The following is a 25,873-nucleotide window of genomic DNA, read 5'->3' as shown; positions in this document are numbered from 1 at the left end:
TTACAACGTAAATAAGTGTAAAAAAAGCTAAATCTCATATAAGAAATGTATATCTCACGTAAAGACAACTTCAAAGAATTTAAAAGGTTAAAATAACTCTATCTCATCAGTATCCATAAATCTCTTCTGACTCCAACTTTGGCTTCCGAAGTTTTCCAAGCACTTACAACATGCTTCCATTAGTTTTTATGCTGACCAACTGCCTCAAGTTTCCATATTCTTACCTGTGTTTTTATTCACTCATTACCTGATGAAATTTCTCCAGTAGATTAATTCAGTCATAGTTTTTCTTTATAGACTCTCTAGGATTTCATTTTTCTTCTGTTATTTATGGGGGGTAAGCTTTTTCCTCTATGACATTTCGATCAACAAACACATCTTTAGAAAGTCTAAACTTTTCACATGTACCAAAATTTTACTACTGATAGATTCAATGGATTTTATTTTATAATCTGTATTCCTACTTCAGTTCTTGCCTCTTAAATTCATGTATTTAGCCCATCCTTCAGCTCTATCCTGTTTCCAGAGGTAAACCAGGAAGGTCTAGCACAGTGCCTTGTAGAAAGCATTTGGTTGCATTAGATAATAAGTTTGGAGTTAAAAGTTTCTAAAAGATACTTTCAAGTTGAAAATCCTATGGTTTCCTTAAGCCTAACTCGTCATGGGCTTTTTCCATGGACACCGTTTTCTATCTGTATTCATACCTGCCCACCCCATAATAGTTTTTGATTTCAGAGGATAGACCTCATGGGATACTTAGAATCCTACAATAGTAAAACTGGAGGAAACAAAGTTTTATACAGGAGGAAACTAAGGCTCACAGATGTCAAGAAACTTGAATATTATCTACACAGTTAAGTGACAAAGTCCCGATTCTCCGTAGCCAGCACTCTATCGAAAAAGAGGATTTTACTGGTTATAAAAGCATCATAATTTTGTTTTTCTTAATAGAAATGGGATGCAGTCTTACTAAGTTGCCCAGGCTGTACTTGAACTCCTGGCTCAAGTGATTCTCCTGCATCAGCCTCCCTATTAGAGCAGCCCCCGATTAAAGCAGCTTGCTCACACACCTAACTTAGTACCGTTTTTGACTAGCATTGCTTTTATCTTATGTTATTTCCTGTGCCCTTAGGATATAATCTCCTTGTCAATCAATCACAAGGGTTTTTGTTGTTGTTGTTTTTAATTATAATACTATACATACTTACCTGAAACTGTTCAGGAATAACAGTTACCCTTAACCAAAACTGGGAGGCAACCACTCTTCCCAATACACTTCACGTCTGTAACACAGACTTCATGTCTAAATTATGTGGTCTGCAGTTTATAGGAAACTCTCCAAGGACACAGACCTGCCAATACTTTGTGGTAAACTATAACTATGTAACGTAAATTTTTAAAGCAATAGAAGAAACAGCCGGGCGTGGTGGCGTGCACCTGTAATCCCAGCTACTGGGGAGGCTGAGGCTGGAGAACTGCTTGAACCTGGGAGGCAGAGGTTGCAGTGAGCCCAGATGGCGCCACTGCGCTCCAGCCTGGGTGCCAGAGAGAGACTGTCTCAATACCAAAAAAAAAAAAAAAAAAAAAGAAGAAGAAGGATAAGAAACGGAAAGTATTTGAAGATACAATACAGATAGAACTTGCTTCGAGCAATAGAAGTCTTTTATTTAACAAATACTTATCAAATATCGAACATAAGGCTCTGCGGCCTGCTGTTACAACACAGTATCTCTAAATTCACATTCTGTAAACCCAAGAGAAAAGAAAAACACTATGATCATCCTTTTGCATTGCAAAAAACAAAAACAAACTCCTCCCTCTGCAATGTAGAATCCTCCTTTAAATTCAGCTTTTGTACATGCAAGTGTTTGCAGACCTAGTGGTTCTTTTAAAACTACCTCTACAGTTATCTGGAGTCTAGGGAGAGATTAACATTACACAAGATAAGCCTTCTTTTCATTTAAGACCATAGCTGGTTAAGTAGAAATGGAGATTTTAAGGAGAACTGGAAAAAAGGAAAAGGTGCAAAGTAGCATGCAAAATTGAGAAACTAAATGCTGATAGTAATTTTATTAATGAAAATAACTTTATTTAATACAGGGGAATTCTTAGGTATGAATATTTCACATAAATGTCATAACAGCGTCAAATCCCAGACTTTCAGGAAAGTAACTGTAACACTTAAATATCACAACAACAACAAAATTCTCATCTACTTTGTTCTGAAAAGTTTTATTTGTCTTTAAAAAAAGAAAAAAGCAAACCAACCCCTCCGCCAAAAAAAAAAAAAGATTAAAAAAATAAAAATGAGAACAAACAGACACCAGTCTGAGCTGGCAGCTGTGACAGCCAGTGAGACACCCGGGCTTTCCGGGTCGTGCTTGGCTTTAGGCTGGATGTCCACGCAGAGAGCCCTGGAGCCACCCCGCACGTCCCACACCCAGGCACCCAGAAAACGACCGCGGCCGCACACACGGGGGCTTGCGGGGTCTGGGCCACGCTGCAGACGGGGAGCGGCATTCGGGGTGAAGGATCGCGGGGAAGGCACTGCGGTCGGAACCGTGAGGCAAGGCCTGGGAAAGCGCCGGGGCGTCCCGTGCTTCGGGACATCTGGTGCCCGCGCGGGACGCCCTGTCATGAGTCACGGAGGCGAGACGGCACAGGCGGGGGAAGAGGCTGCAGGATGGAGGGAAGCCCGACCCTCGGGAGGGAACCCACCCGGGGGAAGCCCCGACCTCGCGCTGGGCGGGGAAGGGGGCCCGCCTTCCCCACGCCCTGGCCGCCCGGCTCTCACCTCCACCCGACGCAACAGGCACGGCGGCAGAGTCCCAACCCCGGGGGCTGCGGGCCGGGGGACAGAGGCAGCAGCCCGCAGCCATGACAGGCGCGGGGCGGGCCGCGGGCTGGCTGGGCCGCACGTGCGGGCAGCGCCCCCTCCCCGGCCTCCCCGCGGGCCAGCCCGCCCGCCCGGCCGGCCCCGGCCCCGGCCGCGGCTCCGGCCCCTCACCTCAGGCAGCGGCGCGGCCCCGCCTGCCCCGAGCCCCCGCCTCCGGCCGAGCGGCGGCGGCAGCGACGGCTGCACGTACTCACCGCCGCTCGCTGACTCTCGCGCTTCGCCATGACTGAGGTGCCCCCGCCGCCCCCCGCCTTGACTGAGACTGACACACGCGGCTGGCCGGGCGGGGGCGGCCTCAGGCGACCACCCGGCTGACAACGACCCGCCCCCGCATCACCCCACCAGTTGAGCAGCGGCCGCTACCCCGCTGTGCCCCCGGGCTTCTTCCCCACGCCCGAGGCGGTGGGTGGTAGCGGCGGGCGGCGGTGTCGGCGGCACTTACCGGCTGCGCGGCCAGGCCCCCCTGTCAGCGCGGGGCCGGGAGGGAGAGGAGGGAGGAGTGAACGGGCACCGCCTCCCCCGCGCCGCCACGCACCCGCCTGATTGGCTCAGTTCACTCCCCCAGCGCGACCCCACCAGCCCCTGCGAGCGGCACTCCGGCAGCACCGGCGCGCTATTTGCATATTTGTGCCCGCGCCGCTGATTGGCCCGGTCGCGGAGGGGCGGCCGTGACCGCCGCCGCTCCCGCCGCGGTTCCCGCAGCGTTGGGCTTCCCGAGAAGGAGCATCGCCCTCGCCCCTGCCCTTCCCTCCTGGCGCGGCCCGACCCAGGGCGGAGGGCGGTGAGAGGCGGGGTCGCCGCTCAGCTCCAACATGGCCCCGCCGCGCCGCCGACCCAATCGCTGGCGCGGTTACTCCCGGAGCCCTGGGCGGCCTCGGGGCGGGGAAGGCTTGGGGCCGGGCGCCCTCTGGCCGGAGCGCGGGGCAGTGCAGTGGCCCGGACTCCCCCGGCCGCCCCGCCGCGGCCGCCACGTCAGGCCGCGCCCTCGCGGCGGCCTCTCCCCTCGAGCCGCCCGCCCCGCGGTCCCGCCGCCACGTCAGGCCCCGGCAGGGCACGCCCCAGTCGCGAGCTGACCAGTGGCGGGGTCGGCGCCGAGGTCACTCACACGCAGGGCATCTCTCGGGCAGCCCGGGTCCGCGGAGGAAGGGCGAGGGTTTCCAAAGACGTCCTTCTTAAGGAGCCGTGGATTTAGCCCCACGTTCTCCTTTCGCGCGGAAACGGGGGGTCACGCGCCCGTGCTGTAGAATCTAGAGCACGGAGGGTGCCGCGATGATGCAGCGATTGAGCCCAGGTGCCAGCACCTGCCGTGGCCGGCGCCCGCCGCGGAGACCCAGCTCCACGCCGCAAGCCAGGGGAGAGCGCGCACCTAGGCTGCGGCTGCAACCCAGTCTTCCCCAGGCTCAGGCTCCCGTTCTCCATTGCACAGTTACGAAGGGAGAGAGAAATAAACGCAAGAATTTAAGAAGAGAGAGCGAGCGAGCCGTGGGGGAGGGTGATACTGGTTTAGGAGCAGGGGATGTACTGGAAAACCGCCAGCCTAAGGAAGTGTTGGACACCTGGGTTCCCTCTCCATCCATCACGAATTAACTGAGTGACCTACATCAAATCCTAGCGTGTCCCAGGGCCTCGGTTTTGCCTTCTGTAAAAGGAATAGGCTGCACAAGTTTTCCAAACGTCCTCCGGCTGTAAAATTCTAAGGGTCTCCTCCTTGCAGGTCCTTAGCTAGCTTTCTACCGAATTAAAAATTTAAAATCCATATGAAAACGTTAGCTAGACAAAAGAAATGTTTGAACTTCGGTCGGCCTACTTTATGTTTGTTCAAATCTGTTGACCATTTCAGATCCAGTGAACGTGATATTTCACGTTCACAGTTGACAGAAATCTCTTGAATTTCAGCCTCCGCTAAGGAGTGTCACTGTGCTTGTTTATGCCTAGCCAGAATGGAATGGCTGCGGTATACACAGTGGTAGTTGCCAAGTAGTTTCATTCTTTATATTCCCCATGAAGGCCCTCCAGAGTGGATCAACATACCTCTATTTAACTGAGATACTGACAGGGCTGGGAGGAAACCCTGCTGAAAGGGCGGTTACAATTGCAACTTTGATTTCCTGAAGGTTACTTATAACAACCACATATTAGACTAAGAATGCAAAGAAAGAGTTTATCTCTGGGGCCCCCCACACTACTTATTTGAATAGTGCTTTAGTTTGCAAATTCAACTTGTTGAGTCAAATTTAAGGCCAGTGGCCGGGCGCGGTGGCTCAAGCCTGTAATCCCAGCACTTTGGGAGGCCGAGACGGGCGGATCACGAGGTCAGGAGATCGAGACCATCCTGGCTAACACGGTGAAACCCCGTCTCTACTAAAAAATACAAAAAACTAGCCGGGCGAGGTGGCGGGCGCCTGTAGTCCCAGCTACTCGGGAGGCTGAGGCAGGAGAATGGCGTAAACCCGGGAGGCGGAGCTTGCAGTGAGCCGAGATCGCGCCACTGCACTCCAGCCTGGGCGACAGAGCGAGACTCCGTCTCAAAAAAAAAAAAAAAAAAAAAAAAAAATTTAAGGCCAGTAACCTCTCATCTATCTGACATCACAGCAGAATGATACCCCACTTAAACGAAAAACTTGAGCGGCCTCCCCATCATCTGATGAAAAACGTTCATGTTTTCTTGAATGCAGCCCTCTGAACATTATTTAGGCTTGGTCATTAAAGAGCAGTACTAGAATTATCAACATTATTGTATGCCATTATAATCAGTGAATGTTCTCTAAAATATGCAAAATTTGTCCCTATAATAAATGGTCTCTAGGATGCTGGTTTTTGTGTTTTTGTTTTGTTTTTAACTTCCGTTTTTGCTATCTCCTTCCTCACTACTGGGCTGACACTTCTCAATTCTTCTACCTAACAACCTTCTTTCCTACTTTTTTGATGTTTATATGCCATTATGAACTTAGACATCGATAAACTTTTTTATTAGCTTAGACTCAGATTTTGTGAAAAGATTTTCTGTGGGGTTCTTCTGTGTTAAGTACATAAGTTCTTGTGACATTTATTTTCACTGGTCAGTGAATGGTTTTCACTTCTGTCTTAAATTTTGGAGGTATCTCAGTAACTGTGGTTTCTGAATATGGGGACTCTGGAAAAATGTTGCAGAGGATGGCTCTGAATCTCAGAATTTAGGGGTCAAATTAGTAAATATTACATTTTGCAATTGAAGTTAGTGAGAATCAATATCACAAACAACATCAAAATCTAGCAACACTGGCCTACCATTTCCACTAGGCAATGGGCTGTCTAAAGCCAAGCGGTGGCTACGCTCTCTAGGTCCCTCAATCCCACTCCAGAATAAGAATGTCTCCATTCCTGGCCAGGCGTGGTGGCTCATGCCTGTAATCCCAGCACTTTGGGAGGCCGAGGCCGGCAGATCACCTGAGGCTGGGAGTTGGAGACCAGCCTGACCAATGTGGAGAAACCCCATCTATACTAAAAATACAAAATTAGCCGGGCGTGGTGGCACATGCCTGTAATCCCAGCTACTCAGGAGGCTGAGGCAGGAGAATCACTCGAATCCGGGAGGCAGCAGTTGAGTTGAGCCGAGATGTTGCCATTGCACTCCACCCTGGATGACAGAATGAGACTCCGTCTCAAAAGAAAAAAAAAAAAAAGAATGTCTCCATTCCTACCCAATGTCTTTCCAATTAAAGAGGCCCTGTTATCTGGACACAGGGATTTGTGTATCCAGAAAGCCTGTGCTATGACAGAGTGGCACTCCACACCTTGAAAGAAACACCCTATCATAGATACATTTACTGAAATTTAGTCCCAAGCAAAGTGTTAAAGGTTTATATTTTGTTATTTCATTTCATCTTCACAACCACTCTATGAGAAAGGGATTTTGTTGTTGTTGTTTGTTTATTTGTTTGTTTGACAGAGTCTCACTCTGTCGGCCAGGCTGGAGTGCAGTGGCATGATCTCAGCTCACTGCAATCTCCACCTCCCAGGACTGCAACCTCCACCTCCCAGGTTCAAGCACTTCTCGTGCCTCAGCCTCCCGAGCAGCTTAGATTACAGGCCTGCACCACTATACCCAGCTAATTTTTGCATTTTTAGTAGAGACGGGGTTTCACCATGTTGGCCAGGCTGGTGCTGAACTCCTGACCTCAAATGATCCACCCACCTCAGCATCTCAAAGTGCTGGGATTACAGGTGTGAGCCACCGTGCCCGCTGAGAAAGGGATACCGCGCCCCCCCCCCAACGCCTAAATTTTACAGATAAGTCTAAAATCTTGTCCTGGTTACACAGTCATTGAGTGACAGAAACAATATTCAAACTTAGAACTGTCTGGCCCCAAAGGCTATAACTTGTAACCATTACACTATAATCTTCCCCTCAGCCTGAGTTTCCAATTCCATGTTTATCAGACATGTTTATTTTAGTAACTAATTTGGCATTTTGGAATGGAAAATTCCCTGTATAAGCATTTTGGTTTAGGTCACCAAAAGAATATCTGACAATGTAAATTTGTGATATTTTCCTGCAAGTTTGAGGATTAACCGTGCCCGGCTAATCTGTTCACTCTGGAGAAAACTTATACAATCAAGATCCTGAAACTAGCTGGATTTGCTGGCTCACATCTATAATCCCAGCATTTTGGGAGGCCAAGGCAGGTGGACTGCTTGAGCCCAGGAGCTTGAGACCAGCCTGGGCAATATGGTAAAACCTTATCTCTGCAAAACAATAGAAAAAGAAAAATTAGCTGGGCATGGTGGCATGTTCCTGTAGTCCCAGCTACTAGGGAGGCTGAGCTGGGAGCATCACTTGAGCCCATAAGGTTGAGGCTGCAGTGGGCTGTGATCACACCACTGCACTCCAGCCTGGGTGAAAGAGTGAGACCTGGCTGGGTGTGGTGGCTCACACCTGTAATCCCAGCACTTTGGGAGGCCGAGATGGGTGGATCACCTGAGGTCGGGAGTTTGAGACCAGCCTGACCAATGTGGGGAAACCCCGTCTCTACTAAAAATACAAAAATTATATGGGTGTGGTGGTGTGCACTGCCTGTAATCCTAGCTACTTGGGAGGCTGAGGCAGGAGAATTGCTTGAACCTGGGAGGCGGAGGTTGCAGTGAGCCGAGATTGTACAACTGCATTCCAGCCTGGGTGACAGAGTTAGACTTCATCAGAGAAAGAAAAGGAAAGAAAGAACGAAAGAAAGAAAGAGAGAAAAAGAAAAGATAAAGAAACCCTATCTCAAAAAAAAAAAAAAAGATCCTGAAACTGCAAAACTAAGGTTTAGATCCTACCTCAGTAAGACCTGCAAAAGTGATACCCACAGAACAGTCAAAAGAAGAAAGTTGGAGTACTCACACTTCCTAATTTGGAAACTTACTACAAAGGTATAATAATCAAGACAGTGTGAGCCGGGCACGGTGGCTCAAGCCTGTAATCCCAGCACTTTGGGAGGCCAAGACGGGCGGATCACGAGGTCAGGAGATCGAGACCATCCTGCTAACATGGTGAAACCCCGTCTCTACTAAAAAATACAAAAAACTAGCCGGGCGAGGTGGCGGGCGCCTGTAGTCCCAGCTACTCGGGAGGCTGAGGCAGGAGAAGGGCGTGAACCCGGGAGGCGGAGCTTGCAGTGAGCTGAGATCCGGCCACTGCACTCCAGCCTGGGCGACAGAGCAAGACTCCGTCTAAAAAAAAAAAAAGACAGTGTGGAACTGGCATAAGGATAGGCATATGGATTAATGGAATAAAATATAGAATCCAGAAATAAACTCCTACATTTATGGTCAATTGATTTTCAACAAAAGTGCCAAGACATTTAGATTGGGAAAGAGTAGTCCTTTAAACCAATGGTGGGACTGCTGGATACACACATACTAGAGAATGAAGTTGGACCCCTACCTCACACCACACAAAACAATAAACCAAAAGGGACCACACACCTAAATGTAAGAGGTAAAGCTATAAAACTCTAAGAGGAAAAACAGAAGTAAATCTTCAGGATCTTGGATTAGGCAATGATTTCTTACATATGACACCAAAAGCATAAATGACAAAAGAAAATATAAACTAGACTTCATTAAAATTAAAAACTTTCATACAAGAAACCACAAAAAGTAGATTAAACTTCATCAAAATAGAAGTGTCAAAGGACACCATTAAGAAAGTGCAAAGAAAGACAAAACAGAATGAGAGAAAATATTTGCAAATCAAATACATATGCTCCTCAACTTACAATGAAGTTTTGTTCTGATAAACCCATTGTAAGTTGAAAATACTGTTAAGTTGAAAATGCAGCTAATACACTTAACCTACAGAACATTATAGCTTAGTCTAGCCTACCTTAAATGTGCTCAGAACACTGACTTTAGCCTACAGTTGGGCAAAATCATCTGGCAACACAGCCCACCATACAGTATGGGTTGTTTGTCTTTGTGATCATGTGGCTGACTGAAAGTTGAGCCATCATGACAGATTATCTACTATATATCGCTAGTCTGGGAAAAGATAAAAATTCAAAATTCAAAGTACAATTTCTACTGAATGCGTATCACCTTAGCACCACTGCAACGTCAAAAAATCATAAGTCAGCTGGGCGCAGTGGCTCACGCCTGTAATCCTACCACTTTGGGAAGCCGAGGCGGATCACCTGAGGTCAGGAGTTCGAGACCAGCCTGACCAGCGTGGTTGACCAGTCTGGCCAATCCCCATCTCTACTAAAAACACAAAAAAATAGCCAGGCATGTTGGCACGTGCCGGTAATCGCAGCTACTTGGGAGGCTGAGGCAGAAGAATTGCCTGAACCTGGGAGGCGGAGGTTGCAGTGAGCTGAGATTGTGCCACTGCACTCCAGCCTAGGTGACATGGTTCCTAAGTTGAACCATGATAAGGTAGGGACAGTCTGTATCTGATAAGGGTTTAGTATGCAGAATATATAAAGAGTACTTATAACTAAACAACAAAGACATTATAATCCAATTAAAAAGTGGTCACAGTATCTGAGTAGACATTTCTCCAAACAAGATCTACAAATAGCCAATATGCACATGAAAAGATGCTCAACACATTGGTTGTTAGAGAAATGCAAATCAAAACCACAATGAGATACCACTTCACTCTCATCAGGATGGCTACAATAAAAAAGACAAACAATATAAGCGTGATATGGTTTGGCTGTGTCCCCACTCAAATCTCGAATTGTAGCTCTCATAATTCCCATGTGTAGTGGGAGGGCCCCAGTGGGAGGTAATTAAATCATGAGGGTGGGTCTTTCCCGTGTTGTTCTTGTGATAGTAAGTCTCATGAGGCTGGGTGTGGTGGCTCACACCTATAATCCCAGCACTTTGGGAGGCCAAACAGGGCGCATCACCAGAGATCAGGAATTCAAGACCACGCTGGCCAACATGGTGAAATCCCCATTTTTACTAAAAATACAAAAAATCAGCTGGGCATAGTGGTGGCACTTGTAATCTCAGCTACTTGGGAGGCTGAGGCAGGAGAATCGTTTGAACCCAGGAGGCAGCGGTTGCAATGAGCCAAGATCATGCCACTGCACTTCAGCCTGGGTGACAGAGCGAGACTCTGCCTCCAAAAAAAAAATTAAGTCTCACCAGATCTGATGATTTTATAAAACCTGCACATGCTCTCTCTCCTGCCTGCCACTATGTAACATGTGACTTTGCTCCTCCTTTGCCTTCCACCATGATTGTGAGGCCTCCCCAACCCTGTGGAACTGTGAGTCCATTAAACCTCTTTTTCTTTATAAATTACCCTATTCAAGTATGTCCTTATTAGCAGCATGAGAACAGACTAATACAAAGTGTAAGATGCAGAGAAATTAGAACCCTCAAACCCTGGTACATTGTTGGTAGGAATGTAAAATGATGGTTGTTTTGGAAAACAGTGCTTCCAAAAGTTAAACATAGTTACCATATAACCCAGCAACCCAAGAGAAATGAAAATGTATGTCCACACAAAAACTTACATACAAATGTTCACAGCAGCATGATTCACAATAGCCCAAAAGTGGAAACAACCCAAATGTCTATCAGCTGATGACTGGATAAACAAAAATGGTATATACACAAACTAGAATGTTATTAAGCCATAAAAAAAAGATTAAGTACTGATAGTACAATACAGATGAACTTTGAAAACATAATTTTAAGTGATAAAAGCTAGATACATTCCCTAGAAAGCCAACTCAGAAGGCAGAATTATTACACAAAGACGTTTAATTTTTAAAAAATTAGGCTGGGCGTGGTGGCTCATGCCTGTAAGTCCAGCATTTTGGGAGGCCGAGGTGGGTGGATCACTTGAGGTCAGGAGTTCGAGACCAGCCTGGCCAACATGGTGAAACCCTGTCTCTACTAAAAACACAAAAATTAGCCAGGCGTTGTGGTGTGCATCTGTAATCTCAGCTACTCAGGAGGCTTCGGCAGAAGAATCGCTTGAACCCAGGAGGCAGAGGTTGCAGTGAGCCAAGATACAGCCACTGCATTCCCGCCTGGGTGACAGAGCAAAACTCTGTCTCAAAAAATTAAATTAAATTAAAAAATAAAAAGTATGAAAGCCAGATATAAAAGGCTTGACTGTTTGATTATATTTATATGAAATGTCCAGAATAAAGTAAGAAAGTAGACAGAAAGTAGATCAGTTGTTGCCTAGGGCTGACATGGGAGAAGGGGGATGAAGAATCGAGAGTGATTGTTAATAGCTATGTACAGGGTTTCTTCTGGGGGGCAATGAAATAGTTTTAAAATCAGATTGTGGAGATACTTGCACAACTCTGAATACACTAGAAACCACTGAAGTATAAATTTTGTCAAGTAAATACTGTCTCAATAAAGCTGGTTTAAAAAAAAGTGATTCCAGGCTGGGCATGGTGGCTCACGCCTGTAATCCCAGCACTTTGGGAGGCCAGGGCAGATTGATCACCTGAGGATGCGCGTTCGAGACCAGTTTGGCCAACATGGTGAATCCCCATCTCTACTAAAAATATAAAAATTAGCTGGGTGTGGTGGTGCACACCTGTAATCTGAGTTACTCATGAGGCTAAGGCAAGAGAATCTCTTGAACCTGGGAGGTGGAGTTTGCAGTGAGAGAAGATTGTGCCACTGTACTCCAGCCTGGGTGACAGAGTGAGACTCTGTCTCAAAAAAAAAAAAAAAAAAGTGATTCCCAGTCAGCAGTTTCCAACTTTGTTACAGTATTGTAAACATTAAATCCACATATATGAATCTAACATATGAACATGTTGAGACAAAAATATATATTTTAATTATATTCATAAAATTAGTTACATAGTATATCATTTTTAAAGTTTGAAGATTGTTGTAGTGGCACTGTTATTTCTTTTTTTTTTTTTTTTTTTTGAGACGGAGTCTCGCTCTGTCACCCAGGCTGGAGTGCAGTGGCTAGATCTCAGCTCACTGCAAGCTCCGCCTCCCGGGTTCACACCATTCTCCTGCCTCAGCCTCCCGAGTAGCTAGGACTACAGGCGCCGCCACCTTGCCCGGCTAGTTTTTTTGTATTTTTAGTAGAGACAGGGTTTCACCGTGTTAGCCAGGATGGTCTCGATCTCCTGACCTCGTGATCCGCCTGTCTCGGCCTCCCAAAGTGCTGGGATTACAGGCTTGAGCCACCGCGCCCGGCCGGCACTGTTATTTCTTATATTGAGCTCACCAGTTTTGTGACTTTGTTATAATTTACTTAATTAATACATATTTAAATACACCATGTATGTATACTAGGGTAGGTACTGTGTTGGCTACAGAAGAGGTTATTATTCCCATATAAATAATAATAAATTATGAATAATAAACATATAATAAATATTGAAGAAGTGTGCATATATGAAATACCTTCTTACTCATCTTTATTGACATCCATTCACAGGCCGAGGCATTAATGAAAATGTTCTTTCACTAATCAATAAGTACTGATAAACATTAAAGTAGGCTTTTTTCATCTTTTACACATTTTATGCAGGTTCATAACTTAAATGTTTTATGCTCCATTACATTATAGACTCTAACATGATTTTCGTCTCTCAGCACTAATGAATAGTAGGTTGAAGAGCTCAGATACTTTTCCACTGTAGGAAAAGACTCTGAAAGGAACTTCAGTTGATTCAGCAGTAAGTGAAAATGAACTCCACATTAGCCCCTAGGAGTTGTGAAATTTCCTTAACTCGGTGAAGAACACAGGTTCTTTTTGGAACAGGAGTGAAGGATATCACTAGAAAGCTCTTTAGACTTCTTTTTCAGGCTCTTGTTCAAGCAAACAGAAATGAGGGCTAGGTATGCTTTCAGCTATGGGTAGCTTAAAGTACCTCAAAGATTATTTAAAAGCATACTCAGCACTGTTCTCAAATCTAGAGGCCGCTGGTAATAACAACATGCAAAGGATACGTTCAGCCAGAGAGCTGTTCTTCAGATTCTCACTCGTAGGCCCATTTAATCAGGGACAGGTCTTAGAGTCTCCAAGTTTTATCTAGTTTATCCCCTGCTGTTAGCCAGGAATATACTTCAAAGCATGATCCTACTTGACAGTTCAAATCTTAACACTGTTCTGCTTTTATAAACAGCTGCTTGTCCTAATCTTAAAAGGTCTTCAGGAAAAAGAAGGTTTGCTGGTTTCCTTGATAAAACATCCCCGAGCATCTCATTCCTTCTCTTTGTGTATCTGTTTCTCTTTGGGTAACATAAGCACTCCCGGAGAAGTTGCATCTAAATCAAGTTTGGAGAGATCAAAAGGATGAAATGTGGCTGTTATTTAAAAAGTGAATTCACTCAACAAGTATTTAAAGGGGATCTGTGATGTTTCAGGCACAACGGTAGAGGCTGGGAATACAACAATGAACAAGATAGATATGGTCCTCTGGCCTCAAGGCAAATTATTTTCTAAAGCAAATAAAGAGTAATTAATTATTTTTATTAATTTGGTAACACTTAACCTTCATTTACAGGTACTGTAATTGGTATGTTTATAGGGTTTTTTGTTTGTTTTGAGACAGAGTCTGGCTCTGTCACCCAGGCTGGAGTGCAGTGGCACGATCTTGGCTTACTGCAGCCTCCAACTTCCATGTTCAAGTGATTCTCCTGCCGAAGCTTCTCGAGTAGCTGGGATTACAGGTGTGCACCACCACACCTGGCTACTTTTTTTTTGTATTTTTAGTAGAGACAGAATTTTACCATGTTGCCTAGGCTGCTCTCAAACTCTTGGCCTCAAGCGATCCACCCACCTCAGACTCCCAATGTGCTGGGATTACAGGTGTGAGCCACCACGCCTGGCCTGGTCTGCTTTAGAAAGCATGTATGACCTATACCACTTAGCCTAAGAACTGATGGAAACTGTAAACTGTAAACATGTATTTTCCCAATCAATTAGGCTTTTTTTTTTTTTTTTTTTTTTTTTTGAGACAGAGTCTCACTCTGTCGCCCAGGCTGGAGTGCAGTGGTGCGATCTCGGCTCACCACAACTTCTGCCTCCCAGGTTCAAGCGATTCTCCTGCCTCAGCCTCCTAAGCAGCTGGGATTACAGGCATGCGCCACCACGCTTGGTTAATTTTGTATTTTTAGTAGAGACGGGGTTTCTCCATGTTGATCAGGCTGGTCTCAAACTCCCGACCTCAGGTGATCCACCCGCCTCAGCTTCCCAAAGAGCTGGGATTACAGGTGTCAACCACCACACCCGGCCCCAGTCAACTGGTTTTATAGGCATTGCAGGTATTTTATTTCCAGAAGAAACCCATCCTAGTGCAATTTTTTTTTAAGAGACAGGGTCTTGCTCTGTTGCTCAGGTTAGAGAGCAGTGGTGCAATCATAGTTTGTTGCAACCTCCAAGTCCTGAGCTCAAGCGATCCTCTTGCCTCAGCCTACTGAATAGCTAGGACTACAGGCATTGCCACCATGCCCAGCTAATTTTTTATTTTTTATTTTTTTTGTGGAGATGGGGTCTTGCTATGTTACCCAAGCTGGTCTCAAACTCTGAGGCTTAAGCAATCCTCCTGCCTCAGTCTCCCAAAGCACTAGGATTATAGGTGTGAGCCACTACACCCAGCCTCCTGGTGCTATTTAAATCCATTTTGTCTTGTATAAGGTTCAACAAAAGAGAAAATGGCATTGGAGTTCCCTGGACATTTCCTGACTTGTTTTTATTTTTTGTTTTTGTTTGTTTGTTTTCAATATGGAGTTTCGCTCTGGTGCCCAGATTGGAGTGCAGTGGCACAATCTTGGCTCACTGCAACCTCTGCCTTCCAGGTTCAAGCAATTCTCCTGCCTCAGCCTCCCAAGTAACTGGGATTACAGGCCTGCGCTAACACGCCTGGCTAATTTTTTATATTTAGTAGAAACGAGATTTCACCATGTTGGCCAGGCTGGTCTTGAACTCCTAACCTCAGGTGATCCACCTGCCTCAGCCTCCCAAAGTGCTGGGATTACAGGTGTGAGTCACCGTGCCCAGATGACTTGTTTTTCCTTACTTGATAGCCATGCTTATAATTCTGTCACCACCTTTCTGCAATCTCATCAGCCAGCTTTCTACTTGGATCATGGGAAGAGCTTACAAAACTCATATATTGCTGTTAGGAATAAAATAAATATTTTAACAATTACCACAATCTTGGTTTTTTGTTTTTTGTTTTTTTAAATAACAGAGTGAGTTTTCTTTGCAAGTGGATTTGTAAATTTAATGTAAAAATATATAATCTTCAATACTTTTAAAATTATATTTCTTCTTCCCTCCCCAGCTTTATTGAGGTTTAACTGCTATGCAGAAAACTGCACATAATTAATGCCTACAACTTGCTGAATTTGGACATACGTATACATTTGTGATACCATTACCATAATCCAGGTAATAAACATATTCATCACTTCCAAAAGTTTTCTTGTGTCCCTTGTTTTCAGGTTGGGGGACTTGTTTAGAAAGGTTACCTCAGGCCAGGCGCGGTGGCTCACGCCTGTAATACCAATACTTTGGGAGGCTGAGGCGGGTGGATCATTTGAGGTCAGGAGTTCGAGATCAGCCTGACTAACATGGTGGAACCCCGTCTCTACTAAAAATACAAAAGTAGGCATGGTGGCGGGCGCCTATAAGCCCAGCTACTCGGAAGGGTGAGGTAGGATAATTGCTTGAACCTGGGAGGTGGAGGTTGCAGTGAGCTGAGATCGTGCCACTGTACTCCAGTCTCGGGAACAGAGCAAGACTCTGTCAAAAAAAAAAAGAGAAAGTTATCTTTTTTATTAAGATGTTTTGAAGCATTCCTGTTTTATCAAGACATCATTATGATCTCTTATGTAAAAGCATTTGGAGATTTATGGAATTCTTGGACATTATGGTTGAGGATGCATATTACTTATAGTTGCTTTATTTGCACTAAACCCCATGGTTTTAGAGGATGAGGAACAACATGCCAACCAGGAAAATTAATTCTAGGTTATTTGATTGAAAAAAATTAAGAGCAGTAGGATCTTAGAGAACATTTTGCCAAAAATAAATCAGTATAGCCTTTATCTCTGGTTACCATTAGATGTTAAGCAGTTAGTGACCTTCCACAATTTAAGCAAAAGTCTTAAGTGGAAACAAAGAAGGGACATTTTTTGAGACAGATTCTCACTCTACTGCTCAGGCTGGAGTGCAGTGGCGTGATCTCGGCTCACTGCAACCTCCATTTCCCAGGGTCAAGCGATTCTCATGCCTCAGCCACCAGAGTAGCTGGGATTACAGGTGTGTACCTCTACACCCAGCTAATTTTTGTATTTTTAGTAGAGATGGGGTTTTGCCATGTTGGCCATGCTGGTCTCAAACTCCTGGCCTCCAAACTCCTGGCCTCCAGTAATCTACCTGCCTCCACCTCCCAAGGGGAGATTTTTAAAAATATGAAATCCATAGAAATATTTAGGTCTTGGCCGGGTGCGGTGGCTCATGCCTGTAATCCTAGCACTTTGGGAGGCCGAGGTGGGCGAATCACGAGGTCAGGAGATCAAGACCATCCTGGCTAACACGGTGAAACCCCGTGTCTGCTAAAAATACAAAAAAATTACCCGGGCGTGGTGGCCAGCGCCTGTAGTCCCAGCTACTTGGGAGGCTGAGGCAGGAGAATGGCATGAACCCGGGAGGTGGAGCTTGCAGTGAGCCGAGATTGCGTCACTGCACTCCAGCCTGGGCGACACAGCGAAACTTTGTGTCAGAAAAAAAAAGAAAGAAAGAAAGAAAGAAATATTTAGGTCTTATACAGGCACATATTTGATTTCTCCAGCATTACAGATAATTGAAAAACATTCCACCTTCCAGAAAGTTTAGGTAAAGACCTCAAAATTAGTATGTCAGGCTGGGTGCAATGGCTTACTTCTGTAATCCCAGCACTTTGGGAGGCCAAGGCAGGTAGATTACCTGAGGTCGGGAGTTCGAGACCATCCTGGCCAACATGGTGAAAACCCCCTCTCTACTAAAAATACAAAAAAAATTAGCTGGGCATGGTGGTAGGCGCCTGTAATTCCAGATACTTGGGAAGTTGAGGCAGGAGAATCACTTGAACCTGGGAGGCAGAGGTTGCAGTGAGCCAAGATCATGCCATTGCACTCCAGCCTGGGCAACAGAGCAAGATTCTGTTTCCAAAAAAAAAAATTACGTCAGAGAATTGAGTGTCTGTGGCTGTTGCCACATGAATAGTCTGTATTCTGTAAGGGATTAGCACAAATCCTCTGAATATCAAATATTTAATTGAATTTTTTCCTTTTCATTGTTTATCATGGTGTCATACAGGACTGTCTAAATTTTTTTTTAATTTTTTTTTTAATTTTAAGTTCTGGGGTACACGTGCAGGATGTACAGGTTTGTTACATAGGTAAATGTATGCCATGGTTTGGGTCGCCCAGGCTGGAGTGCAGTGGCGCGATCTCGGCTGCACCTATTGACCCATCACCTAAGTATGAATCCCAGCATGCATCAGCTATTTTTCTTGATGTTTTCCCTCCCCACTTGCCGCTCGCCAACAGACCCCAGTGTGTGATGTTCCCCTCCCTGTGTCCATGTGTTCTCATTGTTCAGCTCCCACTTATGAGTGAGAACATGTGGTATTTGGTTTTCTGTTCCTGAGATTGTTTGCTGAGGATAATGGCTTCCAGCTCCATCCGTGTCCCTGCAAAAGACATGATCTTGTTCCTTTTTATGGCTGCATAGCATTCCATGGTTTATATGTACCACACTTTTTTATCCAATCTATCATTGATAGGCATTTTGGTGATTCCATGTCTTTGCTATTGTGAATAGTGCTGCAATGAACATACCTGTGCATATATCTTTATAATAGAATGATTTATGTTACTTTGGGTATATACTTAGTAATGGGATTACTGGGTCAAATGGTATTTCTGGTTCTATGTCTTTGAGGAATCACCACGTCCTCTTCCACAATGGTAGAACTAATTTACATTCCCACCAACAGTGTAAAAATGTTCCTATCTCTCTGCAGCCTCACCAGCATCTGTTGTTTCTTGTCTTTTTAAAAATCGCCATTTTGACTGGGACTGCCTAACTTTTTCCTTACAATTATTGACTAGTAAAGCAGAACCCTCTCTGTCCAGCACACCTTATCCTGGCTCCTGGAGGATGCTTCTTTTTGTGTTTCCCTTGCAGAGTGTGTACTGTTTGGCAAGAACATACTAAGTGATTTGCACAAACTATAAGAAATGTCAGGCCAGGCATGGTGGTTCACGCCTGTAATCCCAGCACTTTGGGAGTCCAAGGTAAGGAGATCATTTTAGGTTAGAAGTTTGAGACCAGCCTGGCCAACATGGTGAAACCCTGTCTCCACTAAAATACAAAAATTAGCCAGATGTAGTGGCATGCACCTGTAATCCCAGCTGCTTGGGAGGCTCAGGCAGGAGAATTGCTTAAACCCATGAGGTGGAGGCTACAGTGAGCTGAGACTGCACCACTGCCCTCCAGCCCAGGCAACAGAGTGAGACTCTGTCTCCAAAAGAAAAAAAAAAAAGGAAAAGAAAATGTCAGCCTGGTATTTGCTTATTATCTGCCACTCCTCTTTCTAGATAACTGAAAGCACCTGCAGTCTGTTCCTCAAACACACCCTCCTTGTCTCGGAACCTTTTCACCTTCTCTTCCCTCTGCCTTACCACTGGTTCTAGGTACAGCTTCTCCTTCTTCCTCTTCAAGTCTTGCAAAAATTCCTCATATTACAGGCCTTCTTTGACTCCTACTTTCCTAGTTTATTTCCTTCCTAACACTTACCACAGTCTTGTTTATATATTTACTTTTTGTCTCCATCCACTAAAAAAGAAAGCATCTTAAGGCATAAGCAGGTTCTGTCTTGTTCCTTGAAAAACTCTCAGCACCTGGAACACAGGTGCTGAATACATGTGTATCTTACACAAAACAAACCAATCATTCAACATACCCATATTGTTCTGGCAGAAAAACTGGCTGCCATTTGGAGTTATCCGACCAAGTTTTGAACAAGACACTGGAAGCCTCTATCAGAGGTTCTGAAACCCAACTCCATATTATTAGGCTGGTGCAAAAGTAACTGCGATTTTGGCCATTACTGGCAAAATAGTAAAACCTAATAGAATCCCCTAATAGAAGATTAGGAGATTCACCAACTTCATAGAATCTCCCAGGAAACTTAAAAATTATCTTTGCTCAGACCCTGCTGAGACTTAGGGATGATGGATCAGTATGGAAGCATTAGGTTTTAAAAGTTCTTTTTGTAATTACTTGTGCAACCAACATGGAAAAGTACTGCTCTGAGTGACACAGAACTGAATAATTACCTGGCTACCATGTTCTTATTATCTGGGTGAGTCCTTCTTGTGTCATCTAGGTTGACAGCATCCCAAACTGTTCTTTGGACCACTCTCTAGGCTGCTACAAACATTTGCCTCATTATCACAAAGGGGCAGCCTTAGGCACAAACCAGATGAAAAAATCAACCTCTCAGGAAAGAGAAGAGGCATTCAAGTAACCTAAGTTCATCTGTTAACACCTATCCTGAAAACTTCAAACTAAAGGGAGAAAGAAAACTGCAGCACACTTCTCTTTTCTTTCTTGGAAGAAAGTCATCAACAAATCCCTTCATTTAGCTGTAGAAGTAAGAGGCAATCAATCAATCAATCAAAAACTTGTGCTACAAAGCAAATAAAAAATAATGCTGGCCGGGCACAGTGGCTCACGCCTGTAATCCCAGCACTTTGGGAGGCCAAGGCAGGTGGATCACTTGAGGTCAGGAGTTCGAGACCAGTCTGGCCAATACGGCAAAACCCTGTCTCTACTAAAAATACAAAAATTAGCCAGGTGTGGTGGCATAGGCCTGTAATCCCAGCCACTCAGGGGGTTGAGGCAGGAGAATAACTTGAACCTGGGAGGCAGAGGTGGCAGTGAGCCAAGATTGTGCCACTGCACTCCAGCCTGGGCAACAGAGTGAGACTCCATCTCAAAATAATAATAATAATAATGATAATTGGCTGGGCGTGGTGGCTCAAGCCTGTAATCCCAGCACTTTGGGAGGCCGAGACGGGTGGATCACGAGGTCAGGAGATCGAGACCATCCTGGCTAACACGGTGAAACCCCATCTCTACTAAAAACTACAAAAAACTAGCCAGGCGAGGTGGCGGCGCCTGTAGTCCCAGCTACCCGGGAGGCTGAGGCAGGAGACTGGCGTGAACCCGGGAGGCGGAGCTTGCAGTGAGCTGAGATCCGGCCACAGCACTCCAGCTTGGGTGACAGAGCGAGACTCCGTCTCAAAAAAAAAAAATAAATAAAATAATAATAATAATAATAATAATAATGCTCACAGAAGAATGAGGTAGCCAGATTCCATCCTCTTCACAGAAGAAATGAGACCAAATAGTGGTGGGTTCAGAAATGTTTGTTCATATTTTTTTGTTATGGCAAACTCTAAACTTTAAGGCCTTGCTTACAATTGGAACCTCTTTTTTTTTTTTTTTTTAAGAAAAAACAGTGGTTATTGATATTTTTCTCAAGCAATGTAATTAATAACTCTTTTCCTCACAATCATCATCATATGTTATAAAGGTTGGGTGTGGTAGCTCACACCTATATATAATCCTAGGATTTTGGGAGGCCAAGGTGGGAGGTGAGGCCAGGAGTCCAAGACCAGCCTGTACAACAAAGCAAGACTCCTATCTCTAAATAAATACATACATGCATACATACATACATAGCCAGGCATGGTGGTGCGTGCTATAGTCCTAGCTACTCAGGAGGCTGAGGTGGGAGAATTGCTTAAGCCAAGGAATTCAGTTCGAGGCTGCAGCGGGCTACACTCATGCCACTACACTCCAGTCTTTTTTTAGAAGGACAGAGTAAGACCCTGTCTCTGTAAAACAAAACAAAACAAAAAAAGAAAAAAAAAAACCAGGCTCATCCTGGAAGTCAAATGGAACCCACTCTCCTCCTCCAGTTAAAAATGCCAAGACTTGACCGGGCGCGGTGGCTCACACCTGTAATCCCAGCACTTTGGGAGGCCGAGGTGGCCGGATCACGAGGTCAAGAGATCGAGACTATCCTGGCCAACACGGTGAAACCCGTCTTTACTAAAAATACAAAAATTAGCTGGGTGTGGTGGCGCAAGCCTGGGCGACAGAGCGAGACTCCACCTCAAAAAAAAAAAAAAATGCCAAGACTCTTGTAAAACAGAGAGAACACAGGATTAAAAGTGGAAATATCTGAGTTGTAGTCCAGGCTTACTACTAACCAACTGAATGAGTGATTAGCAATTTTTTCTTGTCTGTGAAATAAGACTCATAACATCTATGCTGCCTGCCTCACATTGCTGTTGTTTCTTTCTTTCTTTTCTTTTTTTTTTTTTTTCTGAGACAAGGTCTCGCTCTGTCACCTAGGCTGGATTGCAGTGGTGCAATCATGGCTCACTGCAACCTCGACCTCCCAGGCTCAAGCAATCCTCATGCCTCAGCCCCCTGCACATAACTGAGACTAGTCACATGCCACCAAGCACACATAATTTATTTTTAATTTTAATTTCTTTTATTTTGTCTTTAGAGGGTCTCACTCTATCACCTAGGCTGGAGTGCAGTGGTGCCATCATAGCTCACTGAAGCCTTGACCTCCTAGACTCAGGCAATCCTCCTGCCTTAGGTTGCAACTACAGGCGTGAGCCACCACACCCAGCTTATTTTTATTTTTGTAGAAATGGGGTCTCTTACCATGTTGCCAAGGCTGCTCTTGAACTCCTGTACTCAAGTGACCCTCCTGCTGTGGCCTCACAAAGTGCAGGGATTATAGGTGTGAGCCACTATGCCTGGCCCCGTTGTTGGTTCTTATAGATAATATTCATAAGCATTCTCCGAAAACACTACATTGTGCAAACAAAAAGTACTGGTCTTTTGTCTTGTTAGTAAACTTTAAGGAAAAAAAAATCCAGTTATAGGAATTAAAAATATTGACAGGATATACCACGTGCCCAGTAAAGTGCTAAACACAAAAAGAATGGCCCATAATACTTACTTTGTGACACATGCTTGGCATATATCTACCACTAGAGAAACTGAACACGTTACACTTAGAACAACAGGTAGATCAACAAACAAGGAAAGTAATTTCCTTTGCAGCAGGAGAGAAGCTCAGCTCAGCCAAGTCCAGGAATAACATTGAAAAACCCACTTATTTCTCCCCCAAAGTCTGTTTTCACCCCTAGATCTGAAGTTCTTTCATTTCCACTGAAACAACTCAGGCCACGGAAGGGACTACTTAAATTCAGGGGCCCTCTTATCAGTTAAGATTAGGGCAACCAACTTGAACAGTTGTGAGTTAACAAGCTTCCATTCAAGGAATCTTCAGTAGATAAGAGGATCTGGAAAGTTGAAAGTTGAAAGCAGTTTTGCAGGTGATTTTAGGACATCTTAAAACAGAAGACCTGCTGTTACCTGATTTCTCAAATCGAGAAGCAAATTTAGAGGTTGTCTGGTTGAGAATATGCTAGGACTGGTACAAGCTGGAATCCTGTGTGTTCAAGGCAAGTCTTTAACCTCACCTAGATTTAGTTTCCTTATTTATCAGTAAGACACAGACGAAGATACCTTCTCTGCAGGGTTAATAATGTGAATCTTAGAGATGATACATATAAAGTCAATGCATATTAAGTTGTCAACAAATTACGGCTGATTTTTTTTTTTTTTGAGACGGAGTCTCTCTCTGTCACCCAGGCTGGAGTGCAGTGGCGTGATCTCGGCTCACTGCAAGCTCCGCCTCCCGGGTTCACGCCATTGTCCTGCCCCAGCCTCCTGAGTAGCTGGGACCACAGGTGCCCACCACCATGCCTAGCTAATTTTTTGTATTTTTAGTAGAGATGGGGCTTCACTGAGTTAGCCAGGATAGTCTCGATCTCCTGACCTTGTGATCCACCCGCCTCAGCCTTCCAAAGTGCTGGGGTTACAGGCGTGAGTCACCGTGCCCGGCCTATAGCTAATTTTTTTAAGGTCAGTTGAGTGATTTTCAGACTTGTTCAAGTGGCAGAGCACCTGGAAGTTGCAGATCATTGTGAAATGTTGAAATGTGGTATCAAACCATATGAACGTTTTTTAGTAGCAAATATGACTACATTGCCTATGAGCAATATAATATCAGAAATAAGAACATATATGTTCACCAAAACAAAAAATTCCCCAAAACAAGCTATTGAACTGGATAATGAGTCAGAATCTTCCCACAGTATCTGTTGGCTACTTGTTCATTTCATCAGCCTGGGGTTGAAGTTAGTGGTAAGTGTAAGCAGAAAAGCACATAAGGCAAATGGAGAAAAGACTAAACATTCAGATGAACTGCAGGCCTCAGAGAGTTTGCAAACCTCTGCTAATTACCGTATACTAGAGCTGATCAACTAATCCAAAGATTTTCAAATATTTTTAAAGTGAGGAAATTCTTTCTTCAAAAAGACTTTTTTTTCTTTTTTGGCAGAAGAAGCCCGAGATGTAAAACAGAAAAGCAGAAATCCCAAAGAGAAAATGGAACAAAGGCTCAGCTGCCCTCCTGCAAGCCCTGGGATTCCCCACCTTCCCCGCCTCTCCCAGGCATCTCTGAAGATGTCTTGCACTTGGTGGGGCACATGCTGAAAATCTGTTAAGTCCAGCCCCCTCGTTCTGCAGATGAGAAAATTAAAGCTAGAGTGGCTGAGGGATTTATCTGAGGTTGCACAGTGAGTTTGTGGGAGAACCAACACTAGAACCCAGGCCTATGAGTCTCACTTCAGCATTTTCTTCCACTCTGCCAGGACTACTCAGACGTTACTCCAAAATAATCCATTGGTTAAATAGGTGGGGCAGAACCGTGGCAAAGGGGTCAACTTGGAAAAGGTCAGCTCCCCAAAAAGTGTACCTTCTCAAACTGTCAGGTTGACCAGATGTCCTTCCTTTGCCTACTTTCTTGTCATGTTCCATGCTGCATCCAGATTACCTGTATATGTCAGAGATCATACACTGGCCCACACCGTGTCTTTAACTATCTTGAATCAGTTGCCAGCATCTAAAAATCAGAATATTTTAGTTTTTAAAATTTTTTTATTATCATTTTTATTTTTTGAGATGGAGTCTCACCATCACCCAGGCTGGAGTGCAGTGGCTCAATCTTGACTCACTACAACTTCCACCTCCCAGATTCAAGCGATTCTCCTGTCTCAGCCTCCGAATAGCTGGAACTACAGGTGCACACCAGCACACCTGGCTAATTTTTCTGTATTTCTGCTAGAGACAGGGTTTCACCATGTTGGCCAGGCTGGTCGCAAACTCCTGACATCAGGTGATCCACCCACCTCCCAAAGTGCTGGGATTATAGGCATGAGCTACTGTGCCAGCCCATGAAAGCAGCATTTTTAAAAAATATATTCTTTAAAGTTTTTAGTAGAGACAGGGTCTCACTATGCTGCCCAGGCTGGTCTTGAACTCCTGGGCTCAAGTGATCATCTGGCCTCAGTCTCCCAAAGCACTGGGATTACATTACAGGCATGAGGTACTGCACCCAGCCAAGAAAGCAGATTATTTCTGAGGGCATTCACCTCATCTTTTGAAACTGGATTGTCTTCTCTATTTTAGGTTTATCTTTGTTCCTATAAGTTCAGTTCTCAAAAATACTTCTATAGACATAAGCTTTAAGCCACCAGTCACAAACAAATGCCTACAGGAACCAGACAGTAATGGGCACAAGCTAGGAATGAGGCAACAGGGACTGCTGGTGACAACAAACTGGAGAGTGCATAGCTCTACTCGGCTCCTGGGATTATTATGTATTGGATATAAGAGTTCAATATTGCTAGAATTTCTCATTTTTCAATAGAAACTGGGAATCCAAATTTTTAGGCAAAATATTCTGATTTTAGGACGGGAGCTGTGGCTCACACCTGTAATCCCAGCACTTTGGGAGGCCATGGCAGGTGCATCACCTGAGGTCACAAGTTCGAGACTAGCCTGGCCGACATGGTGAAACCCTGTCTCTACTAGAAATACAAAATATTAGCTGGGCATGGTGGCATGCGCCTGTAGTCTCAGCTATACGGGAGGCTGAGGTAGGAGAAACAAAAATGCTGCTTTCTTGCATTGATTAAGAAGGAAACTTTCAGTGTTTCCTGAATTGTTTATTTTTCTGAGGGCTGTTAAATTAACTATAAACTAGCTGAACTACGAGTCCCAGAATTGCTTTCTGGGTGTCCCTTTTTATACTACTATCTGTAGCACAACTCCAAACACCCCTGCCCTGCAGGAGAGGCATCACTAAACCACACAGCAGCCTGTTTCCTGCGCCCCCATGCACCTCACTCAGCACTAGGATTAGGAGAAACTGGCTGAGGCCCCAGGATTATCCCCAGGACAGGGCAATGGGGCAGGGCATGAGAGATAGGAACCATTCTTAAGGAGCTGCTCAGTCCCTGCTTTCCAGCAATGGCAATCCAGACTCTCATCTCATTATTCCTCCCTGCACA

The 25,873-nt window shown here is 44.9% G+C and overlaps 1 protein-coding gene across 11 annotated transcripts in view; it reads right to left on the bottom strand.

The window, feature by feature from the left end:
* Positions 1–25,873, bottom strand: part of CHD9 (chromodomain helicase DNA binding protein 9) — a 295,589-nt gene that overhangs the window by 215,448 nt on the left and 54,268 nt on the right. For 6 of the 11 annotated variants that reach the window (XM_030924809.1, XM_030924819.1, XM_030924818.1 and 3 more), the window contains exon 2: positions 24,277–24,423. The exons of 2 other annotated variants lie outside the window; for them this stretch is intronic. The gene's annotated coding sequence lies outside the window, so the exon portion shown is untranslated. Of the gene's footprint in view, positions 1–3,338; positions 3,477–24,276; positions 24,424–25,873 lie in introns of those variants that run through there. 3 more of the 11 variants (XM_030924813.1, XM_030924816.1, XM_030924811.1) reach the window with 3 other exon arrangements.

Source organism: Rhinopithecus roxellana, chromosome 20, assembly GCF_007565055.1.
Source record: "Rhinopithecus roxellana isolate Shanxi Qingling chromosome 20, ASM756505v1, whole genome shotgun sequence".
Classification (NCBI taxonomy): domain Eukaryota; kingdom Metazoa; phylum Chordata; class Mammalia; order Primates; family Cercopithecidae; genus Rhinopithecus; species Rhinopithecus roxellana.
This window is presented reverse-complemented; position numbering and strand designations above follow the sequence as displayed.